Below are 27,786 nucleotides of genomic sequence, written 5' to 3'. Positions count from 1 at the left end.
TAAAGGACTTAGATAATAGAGAGTTATTGTTTCAGTCACAGTTACATAGGCTCAAAATATTCTTTTTCATTTTATTCAATCACCGTGAGATACTTACAAGCTTTCATGTTTTGGTTACAATCACACAATGATCAAACACCCATCCCTGCACCAGTGCACATTCCCCACCACAAATATCCCTGGTATACCCCCCCTTTCACACCCTCCCTCAGCCTTCATGGCAGACAATATTTCCCATACTCTCTCTAATTTTGGGCATTATGGTTTGAAATGGGGCTGGAGCGATAGCACAGCAGGTAGGGCATTCGCCTTGACTGCATCCAAGATGGCAGACCCGAGTTCGATTCCTCCACCCCTCTTGGACAGCCCGGCAAGCTACCGAGAGTATCTCACCCGCACTGCAAAGCCTGGCAAGCTACCCGTGATGTATTCGATAGTTTATTCGATAGACATTACTGGGCCCGCTCGAAAATATCAATGAACAACGGGAGGACAATGACAGTGACAGTGATGGTTTGCAATACAGACACTGAGAGGTTATCATGTTTTGTCATTTATCTACTTTCTACACACATCTCCCATCCTGACCAGTTCCTCAAGCCATCATTTTCTTAGTGATCCCTTCTCTATTCTAGCTGCCTTCTCCCCTTTGCTCATGAGGCAGGTTTCTAGCTATGGAGCAATAGCCAAAATCTGGAAACAAACCATGTGCCCTAGAGCAGATGACTGGTTAAAGAACCTTGGTATATCTACACAACGGAATATTGTGCAGCTGTCAGGAGAGATGAAGTCATAAACTTTGCTTATGAGTGGATAGACATGGACAGTATCATGCTAAGTGAAATGAGTCAGAAAGAGAGGGACAAACATAGAAGGACTGCACTCATTTGTGGAGTATAAAACAGCAGAGGCTGACACCTAAGGATAGTAGATACATGGAACAGGAAGATTACTCCATAGCTGGAAGCCTTCCACATAGGCTCAAAATCTTAGTCTCAGAGTGCTGACAGGGTAGTTTGCTCTGATGGCTGTGAATGAAAAATTTATTTCCAGATTTCTTTCCATGACTTCCATATGTTATACTCCCTCTTTGTCTCTTTCTATCAATGTCTTTTTTGCCTGTCTCTGTCTCCAGATTTTCTTTTTCCTTTATTTTTGGATTTTGAATCATACCTACTGGTGCTCAGAACTTACTTAAGACTTTGCATTCAAGGAATCATATTGGGTGCTCAGACTAGACCCGATTCGACAGCATGCAAGATAAGCACCTACTCTCTGTACTATTGGTTCACCCCCTCCTTCAGATTTCCTTTTTATAAAGATGATAGTTAAGTAAAATTAGAGCCCACTATAATCACCTTGTTTTTTATTATTTTTTATTAGTGAGACATCATGAGGTACAGTTGTAGACTTACAAATTTTTGTGCTTGGGTTTCAATTATACAATGATCAAATACCCATTCCTCCATCAGTGCCCATTTCCCACCACCACGGATCCCAGTATCCCTCCCACCCCCCATCCTCCCCATCCCACCCTACCTCTGTCACAGGGCATTCCCCTATGTTCTCTCTCTTCTTTTGGGTGTTGTGATTTGCAAAATAAGCAGTACCAATATACTTTTTATTGAATTACCGTGACACACACGTTACAGAGTACTTCATGAATAGGTTTTAGTCATACAATGTTCCAACACCCATCCCTCCACCAATATACATTTCCCATCACCAATGTGCCCAGTTTCCCTCCCACTCCACCCCCAACCTGTCTCTATGTCAGGCACTTTGCTCTCTCTCTCTCTCCCTCCCTTTTGGGCATTATGGTTTGCAGTACAGATACTGAGAGGTTATTACGTTTGTTCCTTTGCCTACTTTCAGCACAGAGAGTTCTTACGCAGAGTGATCCTTTCCAACTATCATTGCCATAGTGGTCCCTTCTCTATCAAAACTGCCTTCTTTCCCAGCACCTGAGGCAGACTTCCAACCATGGACCACTCCTCCTGCCCTTTGTTTCTACTGTCTTTGGATACTAGAGACGTTGGGTTCTCCTATGCCATAGGTGGAATGGCACAAAGCCTGCCCTGGGTTCATCTGAGACCTTCATTTAGGTGCACATTTGGATTGTTAGGAATTAATGCCAATTTGACAAATGTCCAGTGCTCCCTTCTCTATCTGAGCTTCCTTTTCCCCTAGCATGTGTAGTTGGCCTCCAAGCCATGGAGTAAAATTCCTGGTACTAATCTCCACCATTCTTGGGTGTTAGTCTCCTATTTTGTTACTTTATGTTCCCCAGATGAATGCAATCTTTCTATGTCTATCCCTTTCTTTCTGACTCATTTCACTTAACATGATACTTTCCATGTAGTAACACTTATATGTAAATTTCATGACTTCATCTTTTCTAACAGCTACATATTACTCCATTGTGTAAATGTACCAAAGTTTCTTTAACCAGTCATCTGTTCTCGGGCACTCAGGTTTTTTCCAGATTCTGGCTATTGTAAAGAGTGCTGCAATGAACAAACAATTGCAGATGTCACTTCGACTATACTTTTTTGCCTCTCTGGGATGTATTCCCAGGAGTGGTATTGCTGAGTCAAATGGGAGCTCAGTTTCTAATTTTTTGAGAATCGTCCATACTGTTTTCCAAAAGGGCTGAACCAGTCGGCATTCCCACCAAAAGTGAAGGAGTGTCCCTTTCTCGCCACATCCACGCCAGCACCAGTTGCTTTTGTTCTTGTGGATATGGGCCAGTCTCTGTGGTGTAAAATGATATCTCATTATGGTTTTGATCTGAATCTCCCTGATGATTAATGATGTAGAGCATTTTCTCATGTGCCTTTTAGCCATTAGGATTTCTTCTTTGTGAAAGTTTCTATTCATTTCATCTCCCCATTTTTGAGGGGGTTGGATGTTTTCATTTTGTGGAGTTCAACCAGTACTTTGTATATCTTTGATATCAACCCCTTGTCAGATGTGTATTTGGCAAATATCCTTTCCCATTCTGTAGACTGTCTTTGTATTTTGGTCACTGTTTCTTTGGAGGTGCAGAAGCTTCTTAGTTTAAGATAGTCCCATTTGTCTATCTCTGTTTTCACTTGCTTGGCCAGCGGCATGACATCTTTGAAGATACCATTAGCTTCTACATCATGGAGGATTTTGCCAACTTTTTCCTCAATGTACCTTATGGATTCCGGTCTGATGTTGAGGTCTTTAATCCACTTTGATCTTACTTTTGTACTTGGAATTAGGCAGAGATCTGAGCCCACTTTTTTGCATGTAGCCGTCCAGTTTTGCCAGCACAATTTGTTAAAGAGGCTTTCCTTACTCCACTTCACTTTTTTGCCCCCTTATCAAAGATGATATTCTCGTATGCTTGGGGGGAGATGTCAGTATATTCAATTATTTTCCATTGACCTACAGCTCTGCCTTTGTTCCAGTACCATGCTGTTTTAATTATTACTGCTTTGTAATAGAGTTTGAAGTTAGGGAGTTTGATTCCTCCCATTTTCTTTTTCCCAAGAATTGATTTAGCTCTTCGTGGGAGATTATTGTTCCATATAAATTTCAGGAGTGATTTTTCCGTTTCTTTGAAGATTGTCATGGGTATTGTTATAGGGATCGCATTGAATTTGTACAGTGCTTTGGGTAATATTGCCATTTTGACAATGTTCATTCTCCCGATCCATGAACAGGGGATATTTTTCCATTTCCTGGTGTCCTCTTTTATTTCCTGAAGTAGAGTTTTGTCGTTTTATTTGTACAGGTCCTTTACTTCCTTAGTTAAGCTGATTCCTAGGTACTAGATTTTCTGGGGCACAATTGTGAATGGGATCGTTTTCTTCATGTCACTTTCTTCTCTTTCACTATTTGCATATCCGAAAGCTATGGACTTTTAGGTATTGATTTGACAGCCTGCAACTTTACTATACAAGCCTATTGTTTCTAGAAGTTTCTTGGTAGAGGTTTTAGGGTTCTCTAAATATAGTATCATATTATCTGCGAATAGTGAGAGCTTGATTTCTTCCTTTCCTACCTGGATGCCCTTAATATCTTTTTCTTGTCTAATCGCTACTGCAAGTACTTCCAGTACTGTATTGAACAGCAGAGGAGAGTGGGCATCCTTGTCTCATCCCTGATCTTAGAGGGAAGGCTCTCAGTTTTTCCCCATTGAGGATGATGCTTGCTGTAGGATTGTGGTAGATGGCTTTAACTATATTAAGGAAAGTCCCCTCTATCCCCCTTTTGGCTAGGGTTGTCATCATGAACGGGTGTTGGGTCTTGTTAAATGCTTTCGCTGTATCTATTTATATAATCATATGATTTTTATCTTTTCTTTTGTTGATATGATGGATTATGTTGATTGATTTTTGAGTGTTAAACCAGCCTTGCATCCCCGGGATGAATCCTACTTGGTCATGGTGTATGATCTTTTTGATGAGTAGTTGAATTCTATTTGCTAGTATTTTGTTGAGAATTTTCGCATCCATGGGCTGGAGCGATAGCACAGCGGGTAGGGCGTTTGCCTTACAAGCGGCCAACATGGCCGACCCGAGTTCGGTTCCTCCGCCCCTCTCGGAGAGCCCGGCAAGCTACCGAGAGTATTGGATATGTCAGACACAGTAACAACAAAGTCTCCAATGGAGACGTTACTGGGCCCGCTCGAGCAAATCGACGATCAACGGGAGGGCCTTTACCTTTTACCTTTATGTTCATCAGGGATATTGGTCTGTAGTTTCTTTTCTCGTGATGTCTTTGTATCCTTTTGTATTAGAGAGATATGGGCTTCATAGAAACTATTTGGGAGAGATTCCATTTTTTCAAATTTCTGGAAAAGCTTGAGAAGGACTGGCAGTAGGTCCCCTTTAATGTTTGGAAAAATTCGCTAGTGAATCCATCTGGACCTGGGCTTTTGTTTTTGGGAAGATTTTTGATTACAGTTTCAATTTTGTTGATGTGAATAGGTCTATTCAGGTACTCTATATCTTCTTGATTCAGCTTTGGGAGATTATAGGAGTCCAGGAGTTTATCCATTTCTTCTAGGTTCTCTTGTTTCGTGGCATACAGACTTCCAAAGTAGTCTCTGATGATCTTTTGGATTTCTTTGGTTTCTGTTGTGATATCCCCCTTCTCATTTCTGATTCGGTTTATTAGGGTTCTCGCTCTCTGTTTCTTTGTGAGTGTTGCTAGTGGTTTATCTATCTTGTTTATTTTCTCAAAGAACCAGCTCTTTGTTTCATTGATCTTTCGGATTGTTTCTTTGGTTTCCATGTCGTTGATTTCTGCTCTAAGTTTTCTAATGTCTTTCCTTCTGCCTGATTTAGGCTCTTTCTGTTGATCCTTTTCTAAGGTCTTGAGCTGTGAGTTCATGTTGTTTCTGTGCATCGTTTCTACAGTCCTAAGATATGCTTGCAGAGCTATAAATTTTCCCCTTAATACGGTTTTCGCTGCATACCATAGGTTCTGGTAGCTCGTGTGTTCATTCTCATTTGTTTCCAGGTATCTTTTGATTTTGTCCTTGACTTCGTTCTTGACCCACTCGCTGTTCAGCATTGATTTGTTTAATTTCCAGGCGTTTGATTTGGTTTTCCGTGTCTGTGTGTGATTCAATTCTATCCTCAGTGCATCATGGTATGAAAAGATGGTTGATACTATTTCTATCTTCCTGATTCTGTTGAGGTATGTTTTGTGGCCTAGCACATGGTCTATTTTGGAAAATGTTCCTTGTGCACTGGAGTAGAATGTGTATTCATTCTTTTTGGGGTGTAAAGCCCTATATAGGTCTATAAGCCCTTTCTCTTCTATTTCTTCTTTCAAAGCCAATGATTCCTTGCTGGGTTTGTTCTTGTTGATCTATCCAGAGGTGATAAGGCGATGTTGAAGTCTCCAAGTACTATTGCGTTCCTAGCAATATCCTCCTTAAAATCTGTTAGCAGTTGTTTTAAATATTTAGCTGTTCCCTCATTAGGTGCATATACATTTAAGAGTGTGATATCTTCCTGTTGTACGTATCCCTTGATGAAGAGAAAATAGCCTTCACTGTCCCTTCTAATCTTTTTCAAGGTGAAATTAATGTTGTTGGATACTAGTATGGCCACTCCAGCTTTTTTGAAGGAGCTCTTTGCTTGCAGGATTGTTTTCCATCCTTTGAGTTTGAGTCTGTGTTTGCTCTGACTGTTGAGATGAGTTTCTTTTTTTTAATTAATTTATTTTTTATTAGTGAAACACCATGAGGTACAGTTATAGACTTATAATTTTTCGTGCTTGGGGTTCAGTTATACAATGATCAAGTACCCATCCCTACACCAGTGCCCATCCTCCACCACCACGGGTCCCAGCATCCCTCCCACCCCCCATCTCCCCCATCCCACCCTGCCTCTGTGGCAGGGCATTCCCCCTTGTTCTCTCTCTCTTCTTTTGGGTACTGTGGTTTGCAAGAGAGGCATTGAGTGGCAATCATGTTTGGTCTATAGACTACTTTCAGCATGCTTCTCCCATTCTGGGAGGATCCTCACAACCCCCTTTATTTGATGGTCTCTTCTCTATCTGAGCTTCCTTTTCCCCTAGCACGTGTGGCTGGCCTCCAAGTCATGGAGCAAGATTCCTGGTACTCATCTCAGTCATATCTGGGTGTTAGTCTCCCATTTTGTTGCTTTATGTTCCCCAGATAAATGCAATCTTTCTGTGTCTATCCCGCTCTTTCTGACTCATTTCGCTTAACATGATACTTTCCATGTAGTACCACTTATATGTAAATTTCATGACTTCATCTTTTCTAACAGCTACATAGTACTCCATTGTGTAAATGTACCAAAGTTTCTTTAACCAGTCATCTGTTCTCGTGCACTCAGGTTTTTTCCAGATTCTGGCTATTGTAAAGAGTGCTGCAATGAACAAACAAGTGCAGATGTCACTTCGACTATACCTTTTTGCCTCTCTGGGATATATTCCCAGGAGTGCTATAGCTGGGTCAAATGGGAGATCAAATTCTAATTTTTTGAGAATCGTCCATACTGTTTTCCAAAAGGGTTGGACCAGCCGGCATTCCCACCAGCAGTGAAGGAGTGTCCCTTTCTCGCCACATCCGCGCCAGCACCAGTTGCTTTTCTTCTTGTGGATGTGGGTCAGTCTCTGTGGTGTGAATGATATCTCATTGTTGTTTTGATCTGCATGAGATAAATTTCTTGTAGGCAGCAGAATGTTGGGTTCTGTCTCTGTATTCATTTTGTCACTTTGTGTCTCTTAAATGGTGAATTTCGACCGTTGACATTGAGAGAGATTATTGTTATGGGGTTTTGTGTCATCTTTCTGTAAGGGTGTGTTGTGGTTGTAGGGTTTGTCTTGTCTTATAGTAGCCCCTTTAGTCCTTGTTTTAGGTTTGGTTTTGAGTCTATGAATTTCTTGTGCTGCTGTTTATCTAGAAAATAGTGTACCGTTCCTTCAATTTTGAGTGTGAATTTAGTCAGATAGAGTATTCTTGGTGAAGCATTCATTTCAGTGAGCTTTTTCACTATATCTCTTCACTGCCTTCAGGCTTGGAGGGTTTCCTCTATAGGTCTGCTGTGAATCTAAGGGGTGTTCCTTTGTATGTGATTTCCTTCTTTGCCTTTGCTGTTTGCAGTATTGTGTCTCTATCGGCAGCGTCAATCATTCTAACTATAATATGTCTTGGAGTGTTTTTGTTAGGGTCTCTTTTAGCTGGCACCCTTCGGGCTTCTTAAATCTGAATGGCTGTATTGTGGAGCTCTGGGAATTTCTCAATGATTTGTTTAACTATGGTTTTTTGATTGGATTGTTTCCCTGAACTTCTGGTAGTCCAATGATTCTAATGTTGTTTCTTTTGGAATCGTCTCCTAGGACTCTGATTCCCTGTAGAGCTATTTTGAGGTCCTTTACCACTGTTTGTTGTTGCCTGTTTGCTTGGTGCAGCTGATCTTCCAGCTCACTGATTCTTTCCTCTGCTGTGTTCATTCTATTTTTGAGGGCACAGAATGAGTTTTTTATTTCATCTATGGAATCTTTGATTCGTGCCATTTCTGTGCGTAGCTTTCCAATTTCTGCTCTCATTTCTTCCTGTATTTTGTTGATTGTGCGATCAATTGTTTCTTTCATGTCCTCTTTCAATTTACTGGATATCTGTCTGACTGTTTCATTGAGTTGATTGAACATCTTGATGACTTCATATCTGAATTCTTTGTCAGAGAGTTCCCTTAGGTGGCTAGCACTTACTGAGGCTTCTGGGCTCATTTCATTGTCCTCTCCCTGCAGCGGGGATTTGCGTTGTTTCTTCATGTTGGTGTGTCGGTGTAGGGAGTAGATTTCTTAGTATGAGTAAACTACTTGCCCGCCAAAAATTTGGCCACTTCCACTTCTAAAAACCACGCCCACTTATAAAAGCCACGCCCACTTCTAAAATGGCCACACCCCCACGGGTACCTGGTGTGTGTGTCTGGGGTGTAAAGACTGGGTGGGGAGAAGAGACCAGCTCAGCTTGGGCGTAGCAAAGGGAGAGGCAGAGAGGCTCAGAGCTGCTTTGTCTCCCAGCATCCGGAGGACACCTGTGGGGCTTACAGGTCGAAAGCCATGTCCCAGACTTGAATGCTGGCAGGCGGTCTGACCTGGATGGAGAGGAGACCGGTGGAGTAGCGTTGGGGGCGGGCGGGCAGGACGGGGCTCAGGTCTGCTCTAATCACCTTGTTTTAGCTTGACTTCTTCTATTAAAACCCATTATGAAGAAAGGTCATGTGGTACAAGTGTTTAGAATTGCGGCATGTAAATTTTCAGGAGAGATCATTCAACCAGACACAACCCTCAAGAGGGTAATATTCATATGTAAATAAGATAATGTACGTAGTAAATGAGACTCACATAAGTTTATTTTTTTGTCTTTTTTGGGTGACACCTGGAGACGCACAGGGGTTACTCCTGGCTCTTCACTCAGGAATTACTCCTGGCTGTGCTCAGGGGCCCATAAGGGATACTGAGAATCAAACCCAGGTCAGTTGCATGCAAGGCAAATGCCTACCTGCTCTGCTATCCCTCCAGCCCGAACTTACATAGTCTTGAGATGCAGTAACTCAATTTAAAATAGTTAATAGCCCAGCTCTATATTGCCTCTATCTCTGCTTTCTGAGCCACCCCTCCAGGTATATTCATCTCAATGCTGACAAGTCTGAGGCTTTTTTGGATTCCCCTCCCTTCCACTTAGGCACAGAAGACAAAATGAACCACCCCGACCAATTCAGCCCCAGCTCCACATCTCAGGAAACACATGGCTATATATGCTCCTAATCAACTTTCACAATGCTCTCAGCTATATTTCCTATCACTGGGTAAAAATGGGCAGGAATATAAAGAGCAATTCCTAACCCAATTCCTCCACAAGTCCTGGGGTAGCTAACTTAAAAGAGTCACCCTCATCAAAGCAGGAGAGCAGCAATACCGGGGGTAAGTTGAGTAGAAGCCCACCAAGTTCAATGAGCAAAATTAACAACATGACCTTGTCTTTAATGTAACTTATGAACTCTGGTCTGACATTAAGGTTTTAAATCCATTTTGATCTGACTTTTCTGCATGGTGGTAGGTTGAGGTCTAGGCCTATTTTTTGGTATGTGGTTGTCCAGTTATGCCAGCACCATTTGTTAAGGAGGCTTTCCTTGCTCCATTTCACATTTCTTGCTCCCTTATTAAAGATTAGATGTTCATACATTTGGGGTTGTTTGTAGGGATATTCCCCCTGTTCCATTGTACTGTGGCTCTGCCTTTGTTCCAGTACCATGCTGTTTTAATTGTTACCACTTTGTAGTAGAGATTGAGGTTGGGGAGGGTGATGCCTCCCATCGACTTTTTCCCAAGAATTGCTTTAGCTATACATAGTCATTTGTTGTTCCATATGAATTTCAGGAATGCTTGATCCATTTCTTTGAAGAATTTCATGGGTATCCTTATAGGAATGACATTGAAACTGTATAGTGCTTTGGGGAGTATTGCCATTTTGACAATGTTAATTCTTCCTATCCATGAGCAGGGAATATGTTTCCATTTCCTCATGTCCTCTTTTATTTCGTGGAGTAGCATTCTGTAGTTTTCTTTGTAGAGGTCCTTTACCTCCTTAGTTAGGCTGATTCCGAAGTAGTTTGGTACATCTACACAATGGAATACTATGCAGCTGTTAGAAAATATGAAGCCATGAATTTTGCATATAACTGGATCAACATGGAAAGTATCATGCTGAGTGAAATGAGTCAAAAAGAGAGAGACAGACACAGATTGCACTCATATGTGGAATATAAGGTAACAGAATGGGAGACTAACACCCAAGAATAGAAGCGATAAGTACCAGGAGGTTTGCTTCATGGCTTGGAAGCTGGCCTCACATGTTGGAGGAAAAGGCAGCTCAGATAGAGAAGGGAACACCAAGTAAAGTATGGTTGGAGGACCCGATTGGGATGGGAAATGCGTGCTGTAAGTAGACCATAGATCGAACATGATGGCCACTCAGTACCACTCTTGCAAACCACAACACCCAAAAGGAGAGAGAGAAAAAAAGTGAATTCCCTGCCACAGAGGCAGGATGGGGTAGGGAGGATGAGGTGGGGGGTGGAAGAGATACTGGGATCATCGGTGGTGGAGAATGGCCACTAGTGGAGGGATGGGTAACTCGAGCATTGTATGACTGAAACACAAGCACGAAAGTTTGTAAGTCTGTAACTATATCTCACAATGATTCACTAATAAATTTTTTTTAAAAAATTAACAACACGGAAATCTCATCAAGCTACAACCAGCTCAGGAAATCCTCCAACCATAACTTTAGTGACAACATTCTGATGATGTTTAATAAACTCTAAGAAATTATACCACAGGGAGTCAACAGAGCATAAGAAAGTAGGAGAACTGTAATTAGAAAACTTCAAACAGAAACAAAAAGTGTGGTAAGGATATTTAAAAAACTCAATAGAAAAAAACTCAGTAGAAGCATTAAGCTGGAGAATAACAGCAGCAGAGGAAAATATTGGGGTTCTCCAAGATGAGATGGTGGAAATCACTAGAAAACAACTAAAGTGAAAAACGTCTGAGTAGAAATGAAAGACATATCAGATAACTATGGGATGAGTTCAAGTTTTATGTTTAACAACATAAAAATTACCAGAGTGAGAGAGAAAAGAAAAGTGTCTGTTACAGAAGCAAGCTTGGGGATTCGGGAGGTGGAGGAACAAAATTTGGGACAGTAGTGGTAGTAAATGTACACTGGTGAAGGGAAGGATGTTGGAACATTGTGTGACTTAAACCCAATCATGAACAACTTTGTAACTGTTTATCTCATAGTGACTTAATTTAAAAAGAAAGTAAGGCTGAGGTTGAAGCGATAGCACAGCAGATAGGGCATTTGCCTTGCACATGGATGACCCAGGTTCGATTCCCAGAATTCCATATGGTCCCCTGAGAACCACCAGGAGTGATTCCTGAGTACAAAGCCAGGAGTAACCCCTGAGCATCGCCAGATATGACCCAAAAAGCAAACAAAAAATAAAAAAAGAAAGTAAAGCCACCTAAGAATGTTTTAAAGAATCATCAGAGTCCCTGGAGAACAGGAAGGCAAATTCAGTAAAGAAATTATAGTTAAAGAAATCATAGATAAGAATTTCCCACAACTGAGGAGTATAGACACTGCCATCCAAGAGGCTCAAAGGGTCCCAGTGAAAATGGACTTAACCACAAACTTAAGATAGATGACAATAGAAAGAGAGGAACACAGAATGATTGCATTTATTTGAAGATACAAAAACACAGTATGAGACTATTACCCAGGGACAATAGAAATGAGAGCAGGAAAACTGACCCACAGTTGGAAGCTGTCACAAGTTGGGGCAAGGGGGATGGGGCAGTTAGGATAGAGAAGGAACCCCTATGACAATAACAGATGGAAATAATCACTTTGGATAAGAATTGAGTGCTGAAAGTAGGTAAAGAAATACACATGATAACCTTACAGTTCCTGCATTGCAAACCATCATGTCCAAAAGAAAAGGGAGAGAGAGAAAGGAAGAATGGAGAAATAAAGTTCTTGCCATAGATGCAAACAGAGGTTGAAGGAGGGTGGAATGAGGGAAACGAGACACTGGTGGTGGGAAATGTATACTGCTGAAGGGATAGGTGTTGGAGCATGTATGACAGAAAGGCAATCATGGACAACACTGTAACTGTTATCTCATGGTGATTCAATAAATAAATTTAAAAAGAAAAAAGATTTATACATAAAAAGATATATGATGGTATGCATGTAAGCTCCACAGAGATTATGCTATGTTTCTGTACTCACTGCATATGAAAAAACAGGAAATGGAAATAACCAAAATCACTGTCATTGTCACTGTCCTCCTATTGTTCATCGATTTGCTTGAGCAGGCCCACTAACGTCTCTATTGTAAGACTTGTTGTTACTGTGCTTGGCATATTGAATACGTCACAAGTAGCTTGCCCAGCTTTGCCGTGTAGGCGAGATACTTTCAGTAGCTGGCCAGGCTCTCAGAAAGGGGTGGAGGAAATGATCCCAGCTCAGCCAGGTCAGCAGTGCACAGTGCAAATGCCCTACCACTGTGCTTTCGCTCCAGCCCAACCAAAATAGACAGTGTATAATTGTACAAAGAATGTAGCTTGGAGTAGCCATTCTTTTCTTTTCTTTTCCTCTCTTTTCTTTTCTTTCTTTTTTTTGTTGTTGTGGGGCCACACCTGAAGGTACTTAGGACTTATTTCTGGCTCTGTTATCATGGATTGTTCCTTGCAGGAACATGCAGGGGCTTGAACCTGGGTCAGTTGTGTGAAAAACAAGTGCTCTTCCCACTGTATTATCACTCTGCCCCAAGGAGCACCCATTCCTGAGGATGCAATGAGAGACTGCATCAGGTAGGAGATCCTGAAGGTGAGCCCCTACAATCAGGCTATGTTTTTTTATCAGAATCTTTTTTTCTTGGTGCTTTATTTTAAAATTTTATTATTGAATCGCTGTGAAATTGACCCTTAGAAAGTTGTTTGTGATTAGGTGTCAGTGATAGTTTTCCATCACCCATCCCTCCAGCAGTGTACATTTCCCAACACCAGTGCCCCCAGTCTCCCTCCCATCACCTCCCCCAACCTGTTTCTATGGCAGGCACTTCTCTCTCTCTGTCTCTCTCTCTCCTCATTTAACTCAGCATGATATTCTCCAAGTCCATCCATTTATAGGAAAATTTCATAACCTCATCTTTCCTAACAGCTGCATAATATTTCATTGTGTAGGTGTGCCATAGTTTTTTTTTATCTATTCATCTGTTCTCAAGCTCTCAGGTTGTTTCCAGATTTTAGCTACTGTGAATAGTGCTGCTATGAACATAGGAGTGCAGTGAAGATGGTGTTTCTACTGTGTGTTTTGGGCCCCTAGGGTATATTCTCAGAAGTGATATTGCTGGGTCAGATGGGAGCTCAATGTCTAGTTTTTGAGGAATGTCCATATTGTTTTCCAAAAAGGCTGGACCAGTCTGCATTCCCACCGACAATGAATGAGAGTTCCTTTCTCCCCACATACGCACCAGCATTAGTTGCTCTTTTTCTTTTGAATATGTGCCAGTCTCTGTGGTGTGAGATGATACCTCATTTTTATTTTTATTTGCATCTCCCTGATGATTAGTGATGAAGAGCATTTTTTCATATGCCTTTTGGACATTCAAATCTCTTTGAGAAAGTTTCTATTCATTTCTTCTCCCCATTTTTGATAGGGTTGGATGTTCTTTTCTTGTGAAGTTCAACCACTGTCAGGCTATGTTTTGAAGCACTCGTCTCAAAACTGGTACTGGAAAATGCACCCCCCCCCACACTATTATGAAGATCAGCTTGCCAACTAGCTTTTAATAGGTACACATGAATACAATCTCCAGTTAATGCCCAGGTCAGCTGGTCTGTGATGTCATAGCAATTGTCAAACACTATTAATTATAATGTAATTTCATCCATAGGGATATCTATGGCTGGAGCGATAACACAGAGGGTGGGGCATTTGCTTTGCACATGGCCGACGCAGGTTCGATTCCTCTGTCCCTCTTGGAGAGTCCGGCAAGCTATTGAGAGTAGCCCGCCCGCACGGCAGAGCCTGGCAAGCTCCCCGTGGCATATTCGATATGCCAAAAACAGTAACAACAAGTCTCACAAAGGAGACATTACTGGTGCCCGCTCGAGCAAATCAATGAACAACGGGAGGACAGTAGCTGCTACAATGCTATTAACAATACATCCTGGGTCAGATCCCAGAATAGCTAGACCTTGATGCTATAACAGCTACAGGACACTGATGCCAACAAATGCTCTGCTCTCATCCAGGTGCAAATAACTCAAATCTGTAGGCAACAGTTTGTTCTTATAAACATGAAAAAAAAATCCTTCCAATTCATTTGTGACTGAGAGAAATAAGCAGAGTTACACGGATTGTGACTCTGTCATAATAACATAGCCTGATATTGTAAACAGAAGCAACAGACTGCTAAGTGGGCTAGCTGTCACATTAGCTCTATCCTTAGTTCTCATGAAGCAAAAGGTATAATGAAGAAAATGATGAAACTCAGCCACATTCATGGCTGGGGACTGAATTTCAGAAGAGTCCTCATTCACATCAAACTTTCTAAACTTCCTGAGGATGACGTCAGAGAAATAATCCACGCCATGTTCACAGAACTGAAGAAACATTTGTAGGAAACAATAAACTCAAATATTGGAGGGAAAAATACATAACTCATCCAAATAGAATTAAAAGAATGAAATAATGCAATAACAGGACTTAGTAGAAGAATGAAAGTCAAAATTGAATCAATGCTCTCAAAGGCAAGCCACACAACATTGTCAATAAAAAGAGTAAAAGCTATTTTTAAAATGAAGAAACTTAACAGATATATATATACATACATGGCAATATTAAGAGAATCAAACTTAGTATCAGAACAATTCCAAAAGAAGGAAGTGAGAAATGTGGAGAATGATGAGTAGAGGTATAGTCAAGAACTTCCAAGAAGGGATATTTGTGTACTAATCCAGGATGCCCAAAGATTCCAAAGAAAATAATATCAAACATAACACCAAGACACATTGTACTAAAAATGGCAAGAATGGAAAGAGAGATATAACTCCTTAAAGTGAAAAGATAAAGAAGTACTCACAAGGGAAATTCTCAATAAAACTTATCTTAGATGTATTAAGCCTAAGTTCTATAAACAAGAAAAGAATGAAAGGATATATTCCAAGTCCTGAATGAAAAAATCCACATCTACTTTGATGAAGTCTCTGAAAAACCAGGCACACATATTTTGTGACTTAAACCTCCAGGCTCACATGGAGTTGGGAATGGGCATCTCCCCCCATCTCCATGTGCTTCTGGAAGCCAGTCATGCCCACAAACTGACTCTGGACACCATACAAGCTCTTTAATAGCCATGATTTAGAGACTCACAGATAAATCTCAGAAAGGAGCAACATGCTGCAGAGATGCCTCCGGACCCCAAAATCACCATGCAGGTTCATTCCAAAAAAGATTTAATTCGAGCTCTAGCACCCTATTTAAAATTTTAGAATTCCTGGAGCAACATCTTATATTCTATACCACTGGTATACTGGGGGTAGCACACCACATTGGATGGGGTATAAAGTAAAAGGCAACTGATCCTGATACACACACACAAAGACACATACAAAGTTCAACCTGAAACAACATATTAGTGACCTTTGCACAGGAGATTAATAGCTCCAAGGTGAGATACAACAATTTTCACACACTTTCCTCTAAGGAAACCTTTTTGAATCATTTTGTTTAGTGTCTGCCTTTGGAGCAGACTTGGGTAGTTGTGGAAAATATGAAATAATGATGATGAGAAGGTGTAATTGTGGTGGTATTAGTGTTGAAATATTGAACGTGATAAATTATTATGAAAAACTTTATAAAAATGAAATATAAAGAAAATCTTGTTGAAGCAGGGAAAAAATTATCATCTACTCTGGAGGTGCAGAGGCACAAATGTTGAATTGGAAAAACTTACTCCCAGACTGCAACAGAGGCAATGGGGAAGCAGTGCAGAACACCCACCAAACTGTAAATATAGTAGCCCAGAGGGCTCAACCATTAAAAACTGGCTCTTATGCTGTCAGATAGAACTATAGAGATAACATGTTGAGAATATTCGATGAGCTGAACAAAGAAATGGTATAAATAAAAGAAATCATGAGGTCAGATGAGAAAAAAATGCAATCCTATGTGACTAGGTCAGATGAGAAAATTACAAACATAAGTGATGGAATGTTTGTAGGTTAAATAAAACCTCAATAGAAATTCTTGGCAGCAGAGTAATAGCAACTGAACATGAAAAGAATCAGCTTCAATATGGGATGAAAAAAAAACACTTAAGAAAGCAACAAAAGATGGAGAAAGGTCTTGGGGGGTATGGTGCCACCAGCAGGTCAGTCTGTACCTGTGAGGTGAGTGCATCAGCAGCCTCTTGGCAACGTCAGACTTTCAGATACCCCAAAATTGCTGCTGTGCCTTTGGCCAGACCCCAAAAACTTGGGGCAAAGTTTACCAAGAAAGTTTGGTATGTGGGAGACACACCTACAAACCACCTCCGGCTCAGCTATATAATTGGAGGCATGGCCTCTCTGGTTCCTGATCGAATTGCTTGATGGCCATGATCCCAGAGTCTCAGAAACAAATCTCAGAACCCAAAGGCTTTTGGCAGAAATGTATCCTGTTCCTGCAGTAGGTTACTGGCACTGGGCCACTCTAGGTCAGAATAGGTTTTGTGCCTTGGCCTATTCCCCCTGGCGGCCTGGTGATCTCCATCCTCCAGAGGCCACTGGACAGTCAGGTTTGGGCCTGCAGTGACAAGACACACAGGGCCTCACCACATGGGGGTGAAGCCAACTCTTTCTCCCCATCCCAACAAGACCCTGAGTCGCCGCCTACAAACGGCCTCTCTGGCTCTTGATCAAGCTGATTAATAACCATCACACTGGAGACTCAGAAACAAATCTTGAAATCCAGCGGCTTTGGGCAGAAATGCATCTGGACTGCATACAAAGTGGCCGCCGGCTCAGAGCTTATTGGAAAGCCAGGTATGAGCCAGTGGTGATGAGGCAACTGCAGTCTCATGGGAAAGGGGGCGGTACCGGCTCGTCCTTCACGCCCTACCGAGGTCACGAGTTGCCCCCCACAAGCAGCTCTCTGGCACGGCCATGGCTCCAGAGGCAAAAGGACTTAATCCAGAGCCTGGCAGCTTGTGGCAAACAAGTGAATGGACCATGTGTTAAACTACAGTGCCATACCTCCCCAGGAGGGAAAGGTTGTTGCTCCCTTCTGCCTTCTCCCCCGCCCCCCGGCAGCAAGGTAGCCCCCACATCAGAGCGTATTGGAAAGCCAGGTATGAGCCGGTGGTGACGGAGCAACTGCAGTCTCATGAGAAGGAGGGCGGTAGCAGCTAGTCCTTCACGCCCTACCGAGATCACGAGTTGCCCCCCACAAGCAGTTCTCTGGCATAGCCATGGCTCCAGAGGCAAAAGGACTTAATCCAGAGCCCAGCAGCTTACAGAAGAAAAGCGATTGGACCTTGCATTAAAATACAGCGCCATGGCTCCCCAAGAAGGAAAGGGTGTCGCTCCCTTCCGCCATTTTCCCCCCTGGCAGCAAGGTCGCCGCAGCTGCAGAGCTTCTTGGAAAGCCAGGTTCGAGCCAGCAGTGATGAGGCAACTGCAGTCTCATGGGAAGGGGGGCGGTACCAGCACGTCCTTCACATCCTACTGAGGTCACGAGTTACCCCCCATGAGCGGCTCGCCGGCATGGCCATAACACCAAACACACAGAAACCAATATCATAATTATCTGGCTCTTTGCAGAAATCCAAAATCGTGGCCACGTGACATTAAATGATTCTTATAACCAGCTATAGAAAACAAAATATTTCACAATGCCTTTTCAGCAATTCTGATTGTTTGGGGGGAAATTCTAAACAATAATGGTGCATCTTTTGTCGAAATAGTGGATGTAATCAATGTAGAGAAGAGTTAAGTAGAAATCATCTGCCTCACAGGTATTTGGAGGGGTGGGATGGAAGGTATACTGGGGTTCTTGGTGGTGAAAAGTGAGTACTGGTGAAGGGAAAGGTGTTTGATCATTGTATGACCGAGACTTAAACCTGAAGGCTTAGTAACTTTTCCCAGAATGATTCAATAAATAAATATAAAAATAAAAAAAATTAAGGTGGAGTTCATGCCCAATTCAATCGGCTAATCAGTGGCTGAATAAATAGCAGTACTCCTACATAAAAAATGAAAAAAAATGAAAAAAAGATGGGGAAAGGTCTTAAAATAAATGTGTAATACACAAGATAACTATGGAATGAGTTCAAGAGGAATAACATAAAAATCAACACAAGTGCTGTTTCAGCATGTCTGATTGGGGGGGGGGGTGGGTCGTAAACTCTTAACAATAATTGTGCATCTTCTATCGAAATAATCTATCTAGTCAAAGTAGATAGAGTATTAACTAGAACTCATCTACCTCACAAGAATTGGGAGGGGTGGGAGGTGGGGGTCTATTGGGGTTCGGGGTTAAAAATGAGTATTGGTAAAGGGAAATGTGTTCGGTATCTACATGACTGAGACCTAAACCCGAAAGCTCTGTAACTTTTCCCACAGTGATTCAATAAATAAATAAATTATAAAAAAAAAAAAAAAAAAAAAAAAAAAGAAACCAAAAAACAAAAAAAAAAAAAAAAAAAAAAATCAACACAAGTACTGAGAAATATGTGGACAATTTTGATGAAGAATCATTAGTCAAAAATCATAGGTAAATAGAAAATGGCCTTCTCTGTCCCTTCTAACCTATTTCAACCCAAAATCTATGTTGGTGGACACTATTATGGCCACCCCAGATTTTTTTGAGGGAGTTGTTTGCTTGCAGAATTATTTTCCATCCTTTAATTTTAAGTCTGTGTTTGCCCTGACTGTTCAGATATGTTTCTTGTAGGCAGCATAATGTTTATTTCAGTTTCTGAATCCATTCTGCCACTCTGTGTCTCTTAAGTGGTGCATTTAGACCATTGACATTGAGAGAGATTATTGCCATGGGGTTTTTTGCCATTTTTCAGTAGGGGATTGTTGTGCTTGGAGGTATTTTTCTTGTCCTATAGCTCAGATAGAGAAGGGTATATCAAGTAAAGGGTGTTTGGAGGACCCACTCGGGATGGGAGATGTGTGCTGAACGTAAACTATAGACTGAACACAATGGCCACTTAATACCTCTATTGCAAACCACAACACCCAGAAGGAGAGAGAAAACAAAAGGGAATGCCCTGCCACAGAGGCGGGGTTTGGTGGGAGGGATTGGGGGGGGGGGATACTGGGATCATTGGTGGAGAACAGGCACTGGTGGAGGGATGGGTACTCGATCATTGTATAACTGAAATGTAAGAATGAAAGTTTGTAAGTCTATAACTGTATATCATGGTGATTCACTAACAAAATTTTTTTTAAAAATCATAGGTAAGAATTTCCCAGAGTTGAGTGCATGTGCCCAGATTCAAGAAACCCAAAAGGTCACAGCCAAAAGAGATTCAAATAAAAACATTCCAACATATTATAATCATAATAATGAAAATAAAAGATATGCAATAGTGAAAGCACAAAAATCATGGAAGGAAATTGCATACCTAGGAGCTTCCTTAAGATTCACATCAGAAGATGTTTGGTGCCGCCAGCAGGTCATTCTGTACCTGTAGGGCAAGTGCATCAGCAGCCTGATGGTGTCTTCAGACTTCCAGATACTCCAAAATTGCTGCTGTGCCTTTGGCCAGACCCCAACAACTTGGGGTCAAGTTTACCAACTAATTAAATGGCCAAAAGTAAGGTATATGGGAGCCACACTCACAAACACCTCTGGCTCAGCTATATAAGGTCATTTATTGACCTTATTTCAGAGAAACATAAATTCCGAAAGAGATCAAAAGATGCAGTTAGGGCCTGTAGCAAGGAGGTAGGCGGGAACCCTTGACTGAGATCTCCAGGCCTGCTTGGATCGGGACTGGGCCTCCTCCCACAGGTCCCCAGTTTTCCAGTAGCTTGGCAGTCACACTCACAAACTGCCCCTGGTGCCATGTAATCTCATCAATGGCCAAGACTCAGAGACTACAAACTTAAGCACCGCAGAATGTCCTGACCTGTGCCAGGCTGTCTTCACTAGGGCACATCAGAGTGGGGCGGGTTGAGTTTCACTCACTGCCCCAAGCACAACCCTGGTAGCCAAAAACCTCCAGAACCCAACCACCGCCATGCGCAAAGCCACTCTCCACATGCTCAGAACCTCACCCAAGATGAGATGAACCTCACCAAGGAGTGGACCAGCAGGAAAACCCAGGTATGCGGGAATCCCTGACTGAGATCTCCAAGCCTGCTCAGGTCGGGACTGGGCTTCCTCCCCCCAAGTTCCCAGTTTTCCAGTAGCTTGGAAGTCAACTCACAAACCTACCCAGCGCCATGTAATTTCATCAATGGCCAAGACCCAGAGACTAGAAACTAAAGCTCCGCGAAGCTAGTGCCACAGAATGTACTGATCATTATATTCTATCTATAACAAGCAATACAGAACAAATCATCTAACATTGCCTTTTTGGCAGGTTTGAGTGGAGATGAGACTGGTTTCAAAATATCAAATTTAACCAAAGTAGCTAGAGAGTATGGGGGAAATTGTCTACCACACAGGCAGGGGAAAGGTTTGAATGGGGGTGAGGGGGGGAAATACTGGGAATTTTGGTGGTGGAAAATGTGCACTAGTAAAGGAATGGGTGTTTGTTGATTGTATGACCGAAGCTCAACTGTATTTTTAACTGTATCTCACAGTGAATCAGAAAAAAGGGGGATGGGAGAAATAATAATAAAATAATAAAATAAAATAAAATTAACATTCAGAATAAAAGAAAGTAATGTGGAGTCCATGTCCAATTCAATAAGCTTAATCAATGGCTTAATTAAGTGACTCCTACTGGAGTCCTGCTCCAGTACACTCCTACTGGAGTGATAGCACAGTGGGTAAGGTGTTTGCCTTGCATGCAGCCAACCTGGGTTCGATTCCTCTGCCCCTCTCAGAGAACCCAGCAAGCTACCAAGAGTATCTCGCCTGCACGGCAAAGACTGGTAAGCTCCCTATGAAGTATTTATTCATTCATTCATTCATTCATTCATCATCCTGTTATTCGTCGATTGCCTCGAGCAGGCCCCAGTAACGTCTCTTTCATCCTAGCCCTGAGATTATATTCAAGGCTCTTTAGGAGAATGAGACCCATCATTGTTACTGGTATTTGGCATATTTGGTACGCCACGGGGAGTTTGCCAGACTCTGCCCTGTGGGCAGGCTACATTCGATAGCCTGCAAGTTTGTCCAAAGTAGGAATGAGATAATAAGATGTCATAAAAAGATGTCCTGATAAGATGTCGCACGGCCACGAATGCAGCCGTGCAGTTCCGGGAGCTGGATTTTATAGTCTCTGAGTCTTGGCCGTTGATGGGATTACACGGCGCCAGGAGGCCAGGTAGTGGGTGTGACCCCCGCCTACCTGAATTTGGAGGATCTGGGTGGAGGATGCTCGACTCCAATCCGAGTAGGCTTGGAGATCTTGGCCCCGGAATCCGTGTGGCTTTGTCCCTCTGCCAGTACCTTCATGTGTGGGGAGAGTGGTCTCAGCATGGTGGTGGCTGGTCCTGGAGGTCTTCGGCTGCCGGAGCCCTGGTCGGGGCGGGGAGGAAAGCTCAACCTGCTCCCCTCCAAGGGGCCCCAGCGAGGAACAGCCAGGCGCAGGGGCAGGAGACTGCACTGTTCTCGTCCAGGAGCTGGATTTTATAGTCTCTGAGTCTTGGCCGTTGATGGGATTACAAATTGAAGTATTCAATATGCCAAAAATAGTAACAACAAGTCTCACAATTTGTTGTGAGATGTTACTGGTGCCCGCTCAAGTAAATCAATGAACAACGGGAGGACAGTGCTACAGTGTTACAGTGCTACTCCTACATTGGGTCAGAGCAATATCATAGCTGGTAGGGTTTTGCCTTGCATGTGGCCGACCCAGGTTCAATTCCTCCGCCCCTCTCAGAGAGCCTGGCAAGCTACCGAGAGTAATCTGCCGTCACAGCAAAGCCTGGCAAGCACCCGTGATGTATTCAATATGCCAAAAACAGTAACAACAAGTCTCACAATGGAGACATTACTGGTGTCCACTCAAGCAAATCAATGAACAATGGGAGGACAGTGCTACAGTGCTATGCTTACATTATAAAAAATTCACATCCGGCATACCTACCAAGTGAAACACTATGGGTCAGAAAAATGGTGGGATATTGCAAAAACAAAACCTTTAATGATATGGAGATGGGGAATTCTCTACCCAGCTAGAATTTTATTCAAATTTTAAGGAAATATATAAAGCTTCGGCCCAAAGAATACCAGTTAGAAGAAATCCAAATTAAAATACTCCAAGACACATCCTAATCAGGATCATGAAAACCATAGATAAAGATAGAATACTGAAAGCAGCAAGATCAAAGAAGGAAATTATATACAAAGGAGCATCCTGAAGATTTTCAGCAGATTTATAAAACGAAACCATTATGGCTTAAAGACAGTGGTGGGATAAAGTGAAAAAGATCAATAAAATTAATACCTCCCAAGAATACTTTACCCAGTTAGACTCTCATTTAAATTTGAAGGAATAATCCACAACTTCACAGAGAAACAACTCAGGAACTTCATAGACTCAAAACCAACATTACAAGAAGAAATAAAGGAGATAATCTAAGAGAAGATAAATCCCACAAACATGCCAAACTCCTGAAGAAAGATGGCAAAAAACTCCAAAGAAATAATCTCTCAGTATCCATTGGCTAAATGCACCAATTAAGAGAGAGAGGCACTCTCCACTCCTTTTCAATATAGTACTGGAAGTACTTGCAATAGCGATTAGGAAAGAAAAAGATAGTAAGGGCATCCAGGTAGAAAAGGAAGAAATCAAGCTTCCACTATTCACAAATAATATGATGCTATATTTCGAGAACCCTAAAACCTCTACCAAGAAACTCCTAGAAACAATGGACTTGTATAGTAAAGTTGCAGGCTACAAATCAATACCCAAAAGTCCATAGCTTTCGTATACGCAAATAGTGAAAGAGAAGAAAGTGACATGAAGAAAACAATCCCGTTCACAATTGTGCCCCAGAAAATCAAGTACCTAGGAATCACCTTAACTAAGGAAGTAAAGGACCTGTACAAAGAAAACGACAAAACTCTACTTCAGGAAATAAAGGAGGACACCAGGAAATGGAAAAATATCCCCTGTTCGTGGATCGGGAGAATGAACATTGTCAAAATGGCAATACTTCCCAAAGCACTTTACAAATTCAATGCGATCCCTATAACAATACCCATGACATTCTTCAAAGAAATGGAGCAAACACTCCTGAAATTTATATGGAACAATAAGCCCCCACGAATAGCTAAAGCAATTCTTGGAAAAAAGAAAATGGGAGGAATCAATCTCCCCAACTTCATACTCTACTACAAAGCAGTAATAATTAAAACAGCATGGTACTGGAACAAAGACAGAGCTGTAGACCAATGGAGCAGGGTTGAATATACTGACATCTCCCCCCAAGCATACAATCATCTAATCTTTGATAAGGGGCAAGAAAAGTGCTGGCAAAACTAGACGGCTACACGCAAAAAAGTGGACTCAGATCTCTACCTAATACCATGTACAAAAGTAAGATCAAAGTGGATTAAAGACCTCAACATCAGACCGGAATCCATAAGGTACATTGAATAAAATGCTGCCAAAACCCTCCATGACATTGAAGCTAATGGTATCTTCAAAGATGTCACGGTCATGCCACTGGCCAAGCAAGTGAAAACAGAGATAGAGAAATGGGACTATCTTAAACTAAGAAGCATCTGCACCTCAAAAGAAACAGTGACCAAAATACAAAGACAGTCTACAGAATGGGAAAGGGTATTCACCGAATACACATCCGACAAGTAGTTGATATCAAGAATATACAAAGTACTGGTTGAACTCCACAAGAAGAAAACATCCAACCCCATCAAAAAATGGGGCGATGAAATGAATAGAAAGTTTCTCAAAGAAGAAATCCGAATGGCTAAAAGGCACATGAGAAAATGTTCCACATCATTAATCATCAGGAAGATGCAGATCAAAACAACAATGAGATATCATTTCACACCACAGAGACTGGCCCACATCCACAAGAACAAAAGCAACTGGTACTGGCACAGATGTGGTGAGAAAGGGACCCTCCTTCACTGCTGGTGGGAATGCCGACTGGTTCAGCCCTTTTGGAAAACAGTATGGACGATTTTCAAAAAAATTAGAAATTGAGGTCCCATTTGACCCAGTAATACCACTCCGGGGAATATGTCCCAGAGAGGCAAAAAGTATAGTTGAAGTGACATCTGCAATTGTTTGTTCATTGCAGCACTCTTTACAATAGCCAGAATCTGGGAAAAAACTGAGTGCCCGAGAACAGATGACTGGTTAAAGAAACTTTGGTACATTTACACAATGGAGTACTATGTAGCTGTTAGAAAAGACAAAGTTATGAAATTTACATATAAGTGGCACTGCATGGAAAGTATCATGTTAAGTGAAATGAGTCAGAAAGAGAGGGATAGACATAGAAAGATTGCATTCATCTGGGGAACATAAAGTAACAAAATAGGAGACTAACACCCAAGAATGGCTGAGATTAGTACCAGGAATTTTGTTCCATGGCTTGGAGGCCAGCCACACATGCTAGGGGAAAAGGGAGCTCAGTTAGAGAAGGGAGCACCAAATAAAGGGTGTTGGGAGGATTCTCCCAGGATGGGAGAAGCATGGTGAAAGTAGACTATAGACCAAACATGATTGTCACCCATTGCTTCTTCTGCAAATCACAACACCCAAAGGGAGAGAGAGAACAAAAGGGAATGTCCTGCCACAGAGGCGGGGTGGGATGGGGGGATGGGTGTGGGAGGGATACTGGGATCCGTGGTGGTGGAAAATGGGCACTGGTGGAGGGATGGGGGAATGTCCTGCCACAGAGGCGGGGTGGGATGGGGGGATGGGTGTGGGAGGGATACTGGGATCCGTGGTGGTGGAAAATGGGCACTGGTGGAGGGATGGGTATTTGATCATTGTATAATTGAAACCCAAGCACAAAAATTTGTAAGTCTACAACTGTACCTCATGATATCTCACTAATAAAAATAAAAAATAAATAAATAAATTTTTCACAATCAAAAAAAGAGAGAGAAGGCGGCAGAATTGATTAGCAAATTAAAACAAATTCTCTGCTGCCTGCAAGAAACACATTTGAACAGGAAACACAGACTCAAAGTCAAATTTGACAATTCTCCAAGCAAACAACCCCCTCAGGCCGGGGTAACCTGCGAATAGTGAAAGCTTGACTTCTTTACTTCTTACTTTCCTATCTGGATTCCTTTGATATCTTTATTTTGCCTAATGGCTATGGCAAGTAATTCCAATACTATAATAAACAGAAGTGGCAAGAGTGGGCAAAGATTTTGTGCCTGATCTTAGAGAGTAGGCTTTTAGATTTTTCCCCATTGAGGATAACACTTGCTGTGGGGTTGTCATTGATGATTTTTACTATATTGAGGAAAGTCAATTCCCATTTTGTTGAGAGTTTTCATCATGAGTGGGTCCTTGATTTTTTCAAATGTTTTTTCTGTGTCTATTGAAATGGTCAGGAGGCCCTCCCGTCGATCATCGATTTGCTCGAGCGGGCCCAGTAACGTCTCCATTGGAGATTTTTTTGTTACTGTGTCTGGCATATCGAATATGTCACGAGGAGCTTGCCAGGCTCTGTCGTGCAGGCGAGATACTCTCGGTAGCTTGCCAGGCTCTCCGAGAGGGGCGGAGGAATCGAACTTGGGTCGGCCATGTTGGCTGCGTGCAAGACAAACGCCCTACCGCTGTGCTATTGCTCCAAATGGTCATATGTTTTTTATCTTTTCTTTATTGATATGTTGTATTATGTTGATTGACTTGAGCATATAAAATCATCCTTGCATCCCCGGGATGAATCTTACTTTATCATGGTGTATGATCTTTTTGATGAGCTTTTGGATTCTATTTGCTAGTATTTTGTTAAGGATCTTTGCACCTGTGTTCATCAGGGTATTGGGCTGTACTTTTCTTTTCTTGTGGTGTCTCTATATACTTTGAGTATCAGGGTGAAAAGCAATATGGACATTCCTCAAAAAGCTAAAATTGCACTTCCATATGGCCCAGCAGCATCACTTGTGGGAATATACCCCGGGGGGCCAAATACAGAGTAAAAATGCTATCTGCATTTCTATGTTCATTGCAGCACTATTCACAGTAGTCAGAATCAGAAAACAATCTGAGCATCCGAGAACAGATAACTGGCTAAAGGAACTATGAACAGGGGGCTGGAGCGATAGCACAGCGGGTAGGGCGTTTGCCTTGCACACAGCTGATGGAGGTTTGATTACCAGCATCCCATATGGTAGCCCTGATCACTTCCAGGAGTAATTTATGAGTGCAGAGCCAGGAGTAACCCCTTTGCATTGCCAGGTTTGACCCAAAAAGAAAAAAGAAAAAGAAACTATGGTACATCTGCACAATGTAACACTGTGCAGATGCAGGAAAAATGAATTTATGAAATTTGCTTATAAATGGATGGACATGGAGAGTATCATGCTGAGTGAAATGAGTCAGAATTAGAGGTATAGATATAAAATGATTGGCTCATTTGTGTGATATAAAAACACAATATGAAATCAATAACCAAAGACAGTAGAAACAATGGCCAGGAAGATTGGTCCACAATTAGAAGCGTATATCAAGTGCTGGGGGAGAAGGCAGCTGGGATAGCGAAGGGACCACAATGATAAAGATAGTTGGAAATGATCACTCTGGATAAGAACTGTGTGCTGAAACAGGTAAAGGAACAAACATGATAACCTCCCAGTGCCTGTATTGCAAACATAATGTCACAAAGTGGAAAGAGAGACAGGCAGAGAGTAAGAGAAAAAAAGAAAGAGATAGAGAAGGAAAGTGCCTACCATAGAGACAGGGTGGAGGGAGGGTGGCAGGAGGGAAACTGGGGATATTAGTGGCAGTAAATGTACACTGGTAGAGTGATGGGTGTTGAAACACTGTATGACTGAATGCCAACCATGATCAGCTTTGTAACTCTGTATCTTACAGTGATTTAATTAAAATTAAAAAAACAGGTTGGCAAAGAATAGTATAGATAAGTACCAGGAGTAATACTCCACAGCTTAGAAGCCAGCCTCACATGCTGGGGGGAAAGGCAGCTCAGATAGAGAAGGGACCACCAAGTAGAGGGTGCTAGGAGGGCCCGCTCAGGATGGAAGATGCATGCTGATAGTAGACTATAGACCAAACATGATGGCCACTTAATACCTCTATTGCAAACCACAACACTCAAAAGGAGAGAGAGAGAGTGAGCAAAAGGGCATACTGTGCCACAGAGGCAGAATGGGGTAGAGAGGATGGGGTGGGGATGATGAGAGGGATGCTGGAACCATTGGTGGTGGAAAATGGGCACTAGTGGAGCAATGGATACTTGATCATTGTATGACTGAAACACAAGCACAAAACTTTGTAAGTCTGTAACCATACCTCACGGTGATTCACTAATAAAAAATTTTTTAAAAAAAGGTTGAGGTGGCCA

This window comes from Sorex fumeus, unplaced genomic scaffold, assembly GCF_029834395.1.
Source record: "Sorex fumeus unplaced genomic scaffold, SorFum_2.1 ptg000075l, whole genome shotgun sequence".
Taxonomy (NCBI): Eukaryota; Metazoa; Chordata; class Mammalia; order Eulipotyphla; family Soricidae; genus Sorex; species Sorex fumeus.
Note: the sequence above shows the minus strand (reverse complement) of the source record.